The following is an 11,438-nucleotide window of genomic DNA, read 5'->3' as shown; positions in this document are numbered from 1 at the left end:
TGGCAATTTTTATCTTTTAATGGAGTTTTTGGCTTATTTACATTCATTTTAATCACTGACATGTGAATTCATTTGCATCATTATTTTGTATGTTTAATTTGTCTTGCTTCTTTGGTTGCTTCTTCTTCTCTCTTCGACCTCCTTCTGATGGATCGAATGTTTTTTTGCCAATTTTCCCTCGATAGTTAGCTACACACGCGATTTCTGTTGCTGATGACGACCACAAACATTTTAACGTGTGTGCTGAACTTAACAAAATACAAAGTCAATCAACACGTTTACCCTACTTTATCGTTTTAAAGCACTTTAACTCTGACTTTTGTATTAGTGTAATTTTTTAAACTCTCTAAGGAATTTATGTCATTCTGCACAGATAATGTCTAATCACACCCGCCACCGTCTTTGGTCATTATTGCCCTTTGATCTCCTCTCCCATCGGAGATTACTCTCATTCTGCCTGACGTACATCTTCTAGAATTTCCTCTGGGAACGATATCTTGGCGGGGACACTTTTATTTGTCCCGAATCCTTGAAAGTGATTTCCTTCGGGTATACACATTCAAGGTGGAGAGCTATTTTGTTGCCAAGCAATGAATGATCCCACTCTTTTCTGACCCCCCCCCCCCCCCCCCGCCGCTGAGGTTGACAAGGTAGATGTCAGTCCAATTGTCTTTCTCTTATGGGAAATTTGTCTTTTGTCTTTGGTGCTTTTAAGAGCTCTTATTCTCTGGGGTTCTGCATTATCACTCTTAGGTCTCTGGGTCCAGAGTGATTTCCATTCGTCCGGCTTTGGTTTGACAGGTTTGGTTTGAGAAACATGAAGATTGGCGTCTTTTATCAGTTCTTGGAATTCTTGGCCATGGCGTCACCAAAGATCGCCTCTTCTCCCTCTGATTTGGATGTGAGTGAACCTTTGTCACTCTTTTCCCTCAATGTTTATCATCCTTTTATATGCTCTGCTCTTCTTCGCTCTGTGCTGCATTCGGGGTAATTTCTACTGCTCTGTCTCCCTGTTTGTTGATTCTTTCTTTAATTGTATCTAGTCTGTGGTTAAACTCATCCACCGAGTTTTTAATTTCAGTTAAAATAATTTTAATTTTTAGTGATTATATTTGATTCTTTTTCAAATTTGTTTGGTCATTTCTTTTTATACTCTCTTGCTCTTTACCCATATTTTAATCTCTTTTATGTCTTTAACCAGATTAAACATAATTATATTCTTTTCTAATTTTCCCAATATGTGAAGTCTGTGTGTTTGATTTTTCCAGCTGCTGAATTTAATTTTTTTTTGTTTTTGTTTTTATTTGGGTCTTGCTCCTGGGGCACTGTTTCGTTTTATGTAACGTGATTTCGACTATAGACTCAAACTGCTCAAAGTGGGTTTATTTGGGAGAATTCTTTGAGGCCTGATTTGAAGGCAAGTTTCTCCAAGAGGGCTTATACTCACTTCTGTCAAGTACTTCGAAATACTCCCAAATCGTGATCACTCTAACTAAATTTTCACGTTGAGTCTCTTTGGACCACTCAAGCATTGTGAACTTGAGCTACAAAATCATGTGAAGGCCAGCTCGTGGTTATGGATATCAGGAAGAATTTTTTCTCCACTCGGCACCAAATTTTTCACAGACGGCTTTCTCAGCTGCCCGGGGACAGGTGTGGGGTATGTCTGATCACACGGACGTGCGTCCTCAGCAGTCACAGCAATGGACTCTCGGAATCTCCTTGTTGGGCAGAAAGCAGCCTTTGGCTGTCCTCTGCCCCCTAAAATGCCACGGACACAGAAGCTGACAATCGCCTTAGGTCATCGTGGTGAAGGCCTGTCCTGGCACACGAGGTCCTACTTGTACCGAGTTACTTTGCCCCAGGAGGGCACTTGGACAAAGTGATTCTAAAATTATTCTGGAAGGATACGTAGGTGAGAATAGCAGCCAAGGCATGTGAGAGAAATGACAGTGAGTCATGACATCCGCCTACCTGTCTTTCTGCCCATCCATCTATTCGTATATCTGTCTGCCTGTCTGCCTGCCTACCTGCCTATCTGCCTACCTATCTATCTATCTATCATCTATCTATATCTATCTATCTATCTATCTATCTATCTATCTATCTATCTATCTCGCTATCTATCTATCTATGTATCCATCCATCTGTCTATCTATTTACCTGTCCATCTATCCATCCATCCATCCAACCATCTATCTCTCCATCTATCTCTCTATCCATCCATCCATCCATCTGTCTCTCTCTTTATCTAACTATCCCATTAGTTCTTCTTCTCTGGAAAACTCTGACTAATATTCACATCGAAGCATGACGTAAAGCCTCAATAATTTTAAATGTATGGCAACACAACTTGAGATCAGTACAAACAAATAGAAGGACTAGAAACGGACCCTGTAATAGCAGCTTTTAGAACCAGTGGAGGTGGAAATAATTCTTCGATGAATAACCAAAGTTTGGACAATCGCTTAGTCATTTAGGAAAATGGTCAGTGAGGATTTTATCATATACCAAAAAAAAAAAAAAAGTCCAGGATGCAGTGAGTGTCCACAGCCAATATCAACATCACACAAAGCCCTCCTGGGCCACCAGGATCTGGTGTGAGACCGTGAAGGTGGCCGAGGAGGGAAGTCACCAGGCAAAGAAATTGTAGAAAAGAAGAGAAAGAAAAGAGAGAAGAATTGCATTTCCATTGAAAATTCTCTCTCTCTCTCTCAATCTCTCTCTCCCCCGCCCCCCACCCCCCACTCCCCGGTCACATGGTCATATGTCCACTCACTCAAACACCAATCTAGTGTCTGCTGGGTCCCAGGACTATGCTAGGCATGTAAAAATAAGAATGGCTCAGTCTAATCTCAGGGAGCATCTCTCGGGTCTTGGGGACACAGCCTTTATCCTCTGGGGTGCCCATTCACTCCCACTGAGGCGAGCCTCTCATGCGCCCTCGTGGCAGAATGCCGGCCACGCTCGGGTTCCCGCGGGGCAGCTCTGCCTTGTCAGTCCTGGTGGCCGGCCCCTCCTCCGTGGCTCCTGGGTTTTTTAGAGGCAGACAATGGGCCATTGCGGCCCACACGATGGCCGCCTTGCTGGCCCCCGATGGCCCTGAGGCCTGAGGAGCCCCCTGCTTCCCTGTGGCTGTCTCTCTCAACACTCTGCCCTCGGGCAAGAGCGCTATTCTGGAGAAAAGGCTCAGGGGGAGACGAGGTTTCTGTCGGTGTGGGGACGTCAAAGTGCCACTAGCCAGGCAGGAGCCATGCCTCTCTCTCTCTCAGCTTTGCCTGTACACGAGGGTGGCCTCAGGAGTCCCCCCGGGGGGCCGGCTGCCTTACGGGGAGATGGCAATGGTGCCCACGGCTAGAACAAGTGGTGGAGCCGTCTCGCCCACACGCCAGCCGGCATTTTCTCTCTCTAAAAAGGAAAGCGACCGCGGTGGAAGAAACGACCCCTGGTCTCTGTCACAAACGGCAATTCCAGGGGTGCGAGTGTCCTGTGAGTCTGGATCACTCTTGGGCTCGTCAAATAAGATCGATGAGCGAGGTCACCCAGCCAGCTGAAACGCAGGCCTCCCACAGGCTTTGGCCCCAGGTCTTCCCTGGGGGTGGGGGCGGGGACAGGAAGGGGGTGATGCCTGTTTCTCAACTCCCTTTCCGGCTGCCCCAAAGGTGGGAGCTGGGAACCTCCCGAGCGCGCAGACGGATTCCTCAGCTCTCAGCAATCAGAAATCCCACAAGTCGGTCTGAGATGTGAATCACACGTCGGGTTTGGAAAAGGTTGCAGAATCAAAGCTGACGGTTTGGGGCCCCCCTGGGGCGTGGTGGCGGGGCCGGGGGCGGGGGGCTGTTCTGGAGGCTGGCCAGGCGGTGTCCCTATCAGCTCTCTCTCTCGGGGGAGGGGAGGGCGCGGTCTGCTGAGCCACGGATAAGACTTAGTCACAGGCCAACTTTCCCAGGAATCTGCATTCCTCCAGTTGACTGTCCCAGACCACAACCTCGGCCGCCAACTCCTACAATCCTGCAGTTCCCTGAGGGGTCTCAGTTTCCAAGGGCGCCCTGAAATTCCCAGAACGAGGCCGTTCCTTATGGGAGCATGCAAGGACCCCGCACTGGCTTGTCACTCAGAGTGTTCAGAATGTTGGCAAGACCCTGGGCAGGGGACAGGAGAGTCTCCATCCCAGGTCATCCGCCTGCGGAGGCACGTGGCCCCAAGAGACGGAGGCCATGTTTTCCCTCGATAAATAGAGAAAGCGAGGCCCAGACAGGGGAAAGGACCCCCCGTGCTCCCGCACGGGTCCACCCGCAGCACGAGCCGCGCGACGTGACTTTCCATCATTCGATTGACTCCTTAGGGACCGTCTGAAGACGTGTCTGCGTTTTCCCGCTGTAGAACTGGACGTGCGAGGACTCTCAGGACCGGCGCTCTCACCTAGGGACGCTGCTCAGGAGCGAGACGTGTCGCCTTGCAAGTCACGCGGCCACGCTCGACGTCAGGCCGGGGAGCGGTGCGGGCCCCTGCCCGGGAGCGGAGGGAGCACCCCCTCCCACAGCCGGCCCTTCCTCCCCGGCTGTGACAAATGACGGGATCCGCCCCACGCTCCACTCCGGCGGGACTCTGGGAGAGCGGGGGGTGGGGGGTGGCGGATCTCTCTCCCCCGCGGGAACCTCTGATGAAGCCGGGGGTGACGGTGCCGGAGGGCGTCCGGTCCCAGGGGAGACGGCAGGAGGGCAGAGGCCCGGGGGGCCGCAGCGCTTCCTGCTGACGCCCCCGCCGACCGCGGGGACGCTGTCTCCTGTTCTCGTCACCGTCACACCCCGGACGCCGGGACCCAACTGCCTGTGGATCACTGACCTGACGACCTGGCAAAAGTGGGATCGTCCCATTGTCTCAATGCCCGATTCCTTTTTATTCTTAGAACGTAATCTGTTTTTGTCTGAAGCTCGAGATGCGACAGAACTCAGGCTGGAGAGTTTGGTTCCCGTTGAAAAGCCCCTGGAAATGGGGTGCGCATCTCCCCAACACATCTCGGGAGGCAGGAGCTACATCGCAGGCTCTTCCCCTCCCCGCACCCCGCTCTCTGTCTCTGCCTCTGTATGTGTCTCTCTGTCCCTCTCTGCAGGTCTCTCTGTCCCTTTCTGCCCCCCGCCCCCCCGCCCCCCGTCTCCATTGCCACCTCTGCCTCTCTCTGTCTCTGCGACTCCCTCTCCCCCTTCCCTTCCTCCTTTCCCTCTCTCTCTCAGGCCAGACAACAAGCATGACGTAACTCGAAGCCCAAGCTGCCAGCTTGTACGTCTGAAGAATCCGCAAGTTTCGGATGTTGTAGGAAAAGAACAGCCCCCTTCCTCACAGGAGCAGACAGGAGCAGCCACGTGGGGCGTGTCCTCCTCCCCTGGAACGGGGCATCCGGACCCCTGAAATCATCGGCCAGGCCCCAGGGTTCCCCAGCCCCCTGGCGCCCAGAGAGCTCCTCGCTCACAGAAAACAGGCCTCCCGAGGCTTCTGGTCTCTCTCCCCGTCCGACTAGCCTAGGAACCAGCTGGCAGCGTGCGCCGGGGACAGTGAGCTGACGACAGTTGCAGACTCTGCTGGCCGCGCCAGTCTGGGCAGAGACAGGGCACCAAGCCGCCCCTTCCAGGTCGTCATGTTTGCCACTGTGTTCTCCAGCCTGCCGCGGGGACACGTGTGGGCTGGTCACCTCCCGCGTGGGCCGTGACTCAGAGGGAGCGGCCGTGCCCCGGATTCCGCGGCCCCTGAGCGCGCCGGCCGCTCCTGGCCGAGGGGGCTGTCTCTGGCACAGGAGACGCGGAAAGCACATGTGTCCTCATGTGGGGTTCGGGCGGAACGGGAGCCCCGTGCAAGTTTCCACGGCCGAACGTGGCTTTTTCTAACCAGCAATTTGTCAGAGCCCAACTGCAGCCGGCAGCAGCCACCTGGGCTCGGGGATGCAGACGTGTGTGTGTGTGTGTGTGTGTGTGTGTGTGTGTGTGATGCTCGCTCTTTATGAGAAGGCCGGCTGGGGAGGCTGGACTCAAACGGGACTCAAAGACGAGGAAAACGTATATTCCTTTTGATCTCGGTTTTTTGTGACTATGTTTTCAAGGCAGAAACAATCGAAGATGGAAGAAGAAAAGCTTTTGCACGAAGGCACGAAAGCCCAGGATGCAGGCTCCCTCTCCCCGGGGTGACGGGGAAAGGGGGAAAGGGGGAGGCATGCGTGCCCAGTGTTCGGCTGAGTCCCCGCAGGACGTGTTGGGGGGGTGAGCTCAGCCCCGAGAGACGCCGCGTGTGACCGGCTGCGGGGTTGACACCCACACTGCTGGCAAGCCGATGCGCCCTCCCCGCCCCCCCAAGAGCACACGCACGGAGCAGGCGGGGAAACTGAGGCACGCAGGGGCGCGGCTCGTGCGAGGCCCCGGTTCTGTCCAGTTTCCGGATTCTTAACCTAGAACTTGCCCCTTGAATCCTAGCCCCCTGGGGGGATAAAGGTTTGTGTGACTGTGTGAAGCTGCTGTGCAGGCATCGAGGCCGGCACGGCCGTGGCCACGCACGGGCCTCTGTCTTAGCGGGCTCGGGCTGCACAACGCGGCGGCCCAGGCGGCTTAAGAAACAGGATGTTTATTTCTCACAGTGCTGGAGACCGAACGTCCGAGGTCACGGTACCAGCGCATTCGGGTCCCGGGGAGAGCCCACTTCCTGGTTTGCACATGGCCGCCTTCCCTCTGTGTCCCCAGACGCCGAAGAGAGCTGTGGACACAGTAAGGACACCCAGCCCACCCGGGACCTCGCCTGAACCCGATCGCCCCCAAATATCATCACGCTGGGGGGCAGAGCTTCGACACGGAGCCTGGGGGCGCATGCCCAGCCCATGGCACCATCCTTGGCTCCCTGGTGCTCCCGGACAGAGATGGTGGACCCACTCAGCAGGGCAAGGTTTTAAGAGGTGCGAACTGTCACCGCACGACCCTGGGGCACCCGTCACACCCCGGTCTCTGCACAGATGCGGGGGCCGCGCACCGCGCGGCCTGCACGACCCGTCAGAGAGCCTGCGCCCGGCACACGCTGGGCCCGCCGCTTCTCCCCGGCCAGGGGCACCCTCCTCGGCACACAGGTGGTGTGCGAGAGGGTCACAGCCCAGGTGCAGCAGCCCGGGAAGGAGGCCGTCACACCCAGCGAGCCCTCTGAGACAGGCCCAGGGAGGCCGTGGGGGCTGGGGGCGGGGGCCGAGCTGGCATGTGGGAGCCCAGCACAGGGGGCCTGGCGCTAGGGACACTGCCTGACTGTTTGGTCAGTGCGAGCGGCCTGAGTCCTCACGGGCGCCCGGGCAGGCCCGCCACTGACCCTGTCCCCCGCAAAATGCCGAGCATGTCATGTATGTCGAACTTTACACTAAGCACTGTGGAGGCCAACCGGGAAAGAAGGGAGACAGAGTCAGAGGGGGAGGCGGGAAGCAGGGAGGGGCGGTCCTTGCCCGAGCTGCTGCTGTCCCCAGGAGAGGCAGGATGAAGGGAAGGAGGGCGTGCGGAGACGAGCAGGCTCCCCCAGCGGAGTCCAGCTCTGTTACTCACGGGTCAGCGTCTCATGCCCCCCGGCCCTGGGCTGGGCGGAGGGTGGGGCCCAGGCCGGCCGGCAGACAGCTGGGCAGCAGCTGTGACCGCAGGGACCATGCAGGTCAGCACAGAGCGAACGGCGGGTCCCCAGGTGGCGCTGCCCGGTGAGAAGGGGCCAGCCAGGTGAAGGAGGGGACGGACAGGGGCCGCGTGCGGAGGAGGGGCCCGGGAAGGCGGCATGACTTAGACGTGGCTGACCACCCACAGCCAGGTGTCTCCCGGCCCCGAGAGCAGACACGATGACCCGTTTCTTCCCAGAGAAGCCCCGGGCCCTGGCAGAGGCGGCCGTGATGGACACGACACTGCCCGGTGCCCAGGAGGCGCCTCTGTGCAAGACGGGCCCAGGGCCCCGCTCGGCACTGGCCACGCAGGGCGGCCCCCGCCGAGGCCAAGTCCTGAGTCTCACAAGCATCACCTGCGGTCAGGAGCCCAAAGGGCCCTGGAGGCCGGCCTGGGACGGGGTGAGGGGGCAGCAGGGCCGGAGGAGGGGGCGGAGCAGGTGCCGCGGGAGGACAGGCGACCCGGCCTCACCGCCAACGCGGCCTCTGCCCCCTGCCCCCCACCCCTGCCCCGCCACCCCGAGGCCGGGGACGGGGCCCGGGAGAGCCGGCCGCAGACTAGGTCCTCGGAAAAACGCTGCCCAAGGCCCAGGGCCAGTGCGAACTACCGAACTTCTGAAACGAAGACAGTTTTATTTTGTTCTAAGGATCCAAGTCGGTTCGACTAGCTGGCCGCAGACCAGGGGCCGAGGGGCACCGCCGGCCGGGCGTCTTGCGGGGCCCGCCTCGAGGAGCAGATATAAATAAGTCACTTTCGGAATGTGGATTGTTCAGCAGGCAGAGGGACACAATTAAAGGCCCCGAAAGCCGGCCGTTCCAGGCCGGGCATCCTGTGATCTCTGGGTCATCCGGTGGCTTTGGGTAACTAAGGCACCGGGCTCACGAAGCCAGCGGCCGGGCGGCATGTCACGGCGTCCGGGCGGGGCTCGAGATAATGGATCGACAACGTCGGGGGCCCCTGGAGGCCCGGTCAACAGCTTGCTCCCACCTCAGCTCTGCCATTTGGTGAACAGAAAAAAAAAAAAACGCTCAGAAATTCTCCCATGGCTAATTCATTCCAGAAGGCACCAGACTGAATATCGCTACTGTAAATAGATTTCTTCATTATCCTGGGGCATTTTTTGGCCAAAAGACTAAGAAAAAACACCAGGAAAGAACCAGTCAGCGTCTGGACTCCCAGCAGGCCCCCAGCAGGGGCGGGGGGAGGGGGGAGGCATGGGGAGGTGGGAGGAGCAGAGTGTTCTTGCCACGGACCCGGTCCGTGCCTGGTCCACGCCTGGTCCATTAGAGCGAGGCCTGGGGCCGGCCGGGGAGCCCCGGGCTTCGCGTGAGAAGCAGGCCGAGCGGAGCCTTCGCCGCCCGGGAGGGGTGGACTGGGCCACGCTTCACGATGGCCCCTGGGATTTAATTCAGAAAGGTGACCAAGTGACAGCACCGCGAGACCAATGGCATGGAGTAAGGGTGTCCAGAGAAGGGGCCACGCCGCGCCGGGCCACGCCACACAGGGCCACGCCACACAGGGCCGGGCCACACAGGGCCGGGCCACACCGGGCCACCCCAGGCCACGCCATACCGGGCCACGCCATGCTGCGCCAGGCCACGCCACACTGGGCCACGCCGGGCCACGCCACACAAGGCTGCACCACGCAGGGCCACGCCACGCCGGGCCACGCCGGGCCACACGGGGCCACACGGGGCCACGCCACACAAGGCCACGCCACGCAGGGCCGGGCCACGCCAGGCCACACGGGGCCACACGGGGAAGCACCGGGGTGGCTCAGGCGGGACCAGGCGACGCGGGGGAGGCGGAGGAGCGAGCCTGGGGCTCGCGCCCTGGTCCAGCTCCCGCGGGCTGTCTCCGGCTGCCCGGGTCCTGGCCCCGGTGACTTGGGCCGGGGCAGTGTCGCTGTGCGTGGGGTGGGGCGGGAGCTGCGGGCTCTGGGTCGGCGGCTCTGCGCATGAGGGGCCTGTTCACAGGTGGCTCGCTTGCTCTTTCTAGGCATCGGCCCCCAGTCTGAGGAGGCACAGGCTCTTCCCAGCCAGCGAGGTCCCCAAGATGTCGAAGCATCATAAGATACGGAGAATAAAAAGCGTGCTGTGGCCTCCTCCACCGCGTTCGACACAGCCGGCTGCTGCCTGGTCCGTGGACTCACCTGTCCTGGGGCTCTTCTACTCCCTTAAGCACTGTATTCTTTGAAGTACAACTAAAGAAAACCACCTCACTCACCAACCTGGGCAACTGCCGGCTCTGAGTGTGCCAACCTGGGGCCGCGTCGTAACAAACCTTTTTCTCACGGGCGAGTTGCGTCGCCAGCAGCAGCGCCAAGCCAGCCTCCGGGGAGTCCGGAAACCCTGACGCGCTCTCTGACCTGCCTGGACCGTCTGCACAGGAGCGAGAAACACACCCGCCCTACCGAGAGCGCGCGGCCCTTTGAGCATCTCGCAGACCACGCGTGACTGCTGTCACACGCCGCCCGGTGTCCAGCCTGCGCCCCGAGCCGTAGCTCAGCTCCCACACCAGCCTGTTCACACGGCTGTCTCCGAACCCCGGGTCGGCCTGTCTCCTGATTAATTCAAGCAGGTGGTGGCTCATCCGCGCACCTCCGTCCACCCTCCAGCCAGGGTCTCCGTGTGCTGGCCACCATCCCAGGTGCCGTGGAGGCCAAGGCCACCTGTTTGTCCACAGCAGGGAGAGCGGCCAACAAGGAACCGGATCCCTGAGAAGGGCGCTCACCGCCCAGCTGTCCCCGGCCCCGCCCAGGGCAGCCTGCACCTGCTACCTGCGTCGAAGGCCCCAGGGGCAGAGCCGCGACCACCCGCAGGCTGGCCTGCCCCTTCCGGCTCGTCCCCGAGGCTCCCGCTACTCACAGGGTGCGTTATGAACAGGCCCCCGGGGACCCCTCTCATCATCTTCCAGGACAAGTTCAAGGGCACGCAAACCGCCTCAGCGCTCCCGTTATCTGAAACGCTAAAATTATTCTAATTCTGAAATATAACATACAAAAGAGGGTCCATAGTATCAGAAAGCAAATACCCACGTACCCACCAGCCAAGTCAGGACACAGACCACAGCGGCCAGCACCCCGCTGCCCCTCCCGGCCCCCCGGGCACCGTCCCCCCGTCCCGGGCGCGGCCGCGGCCCCGACGTCCTTGGCGAGAGCCCCCTTCTTGTCCTTCCTTTCCTCTTCAGTTTTAGCATCTTATCACGCCGCCCTAACAATATAGTTGACTTTGTCTGTGTTTTAATGTCACATAAATGGACTCCTACAGTAAGTAATCTTTTATGCCCGGGGCTTCCCCCCCGCCCCCTGCCCCAAGGTTACGTTTTGGGGTGACCCATGTTGCGTCACGGGGTCCAGGGCGTCCGTATGCGCACGCGCGGGGGTTGGTGGGTCTTCCTGTCTCCTCGTCGCCGTGGGTTTTCGCTGTTTCGTTGCGTGAAAACATCGCTCCTGACTTAACCATTTTCCCCTGGGTGGGCACTTAGGCTCTGGCCAAGCTGCTCTGACCCCCTGGGATTTATCGCCTGGCACAGGTGAGCACAGGGCAGGTGTCGTCCAGCAGGGCCAGACCACGCCAGCCCACGACCGCATTCCCGCTCCTGCTGGCAGAGGCGAGGTGTTCCCGAAGCTTTGCGTCTCTGCCCGCACCTGGTGTCGACAGGTGCTTTAATTTCCGATCACCTGCTGGGCACATCATGACAGCGTTTGGAAGCCAGTTTCCAAGGCCACAGCTGACGCGTAGACAGCATGGAGCAATGACCCCCTTTTGCCTGTAG

The 11,438-nt window shown here is 58.6% G+C and overlaps 1 long non-coding RNA gene across 1 annotated transcript; it reads left to right on the top strand.

The window, feature by feature from the left end:
* Positions 1 to 5,169: 5,169 nt before the first annotated feature.
* On the top strand, positions 5,170 to 10,933 carry LOC118600370. The gene is made up of 2 exons (XR_004949971.1): positions 5,170 to 6,934; positions 9,660 to 10,933. It is a non-coding gene; the product is annotated as an uncharacterized LOC118600370 (long non-coding RNA).
* Positions 10,934 to 11,438: the final 505 nt, after the last annotated feature.

This window comes from Rousettus aegyptiacus, unplaced genomic scaffold (genome assembly GCF_014176215.1).
Source record: "Rousettus aegyptiacus isolate mRouAeg1 unplaced genomic scaffold, mRouAeg1.p scaffold_m13_p_3, whole genome shotgun sequence".
Taxonomy (NCBI): Eukaryota; Metazoa; Chordata; class Mammalia; order Chiroptera; family Pteropodidae; genus Rousettus; species Rousettus aegyptiacus.
Note: the sequence above shows the minus strand (reverse complement) of the source record. Positions and strands in the feature narration are given on the sequence as shown.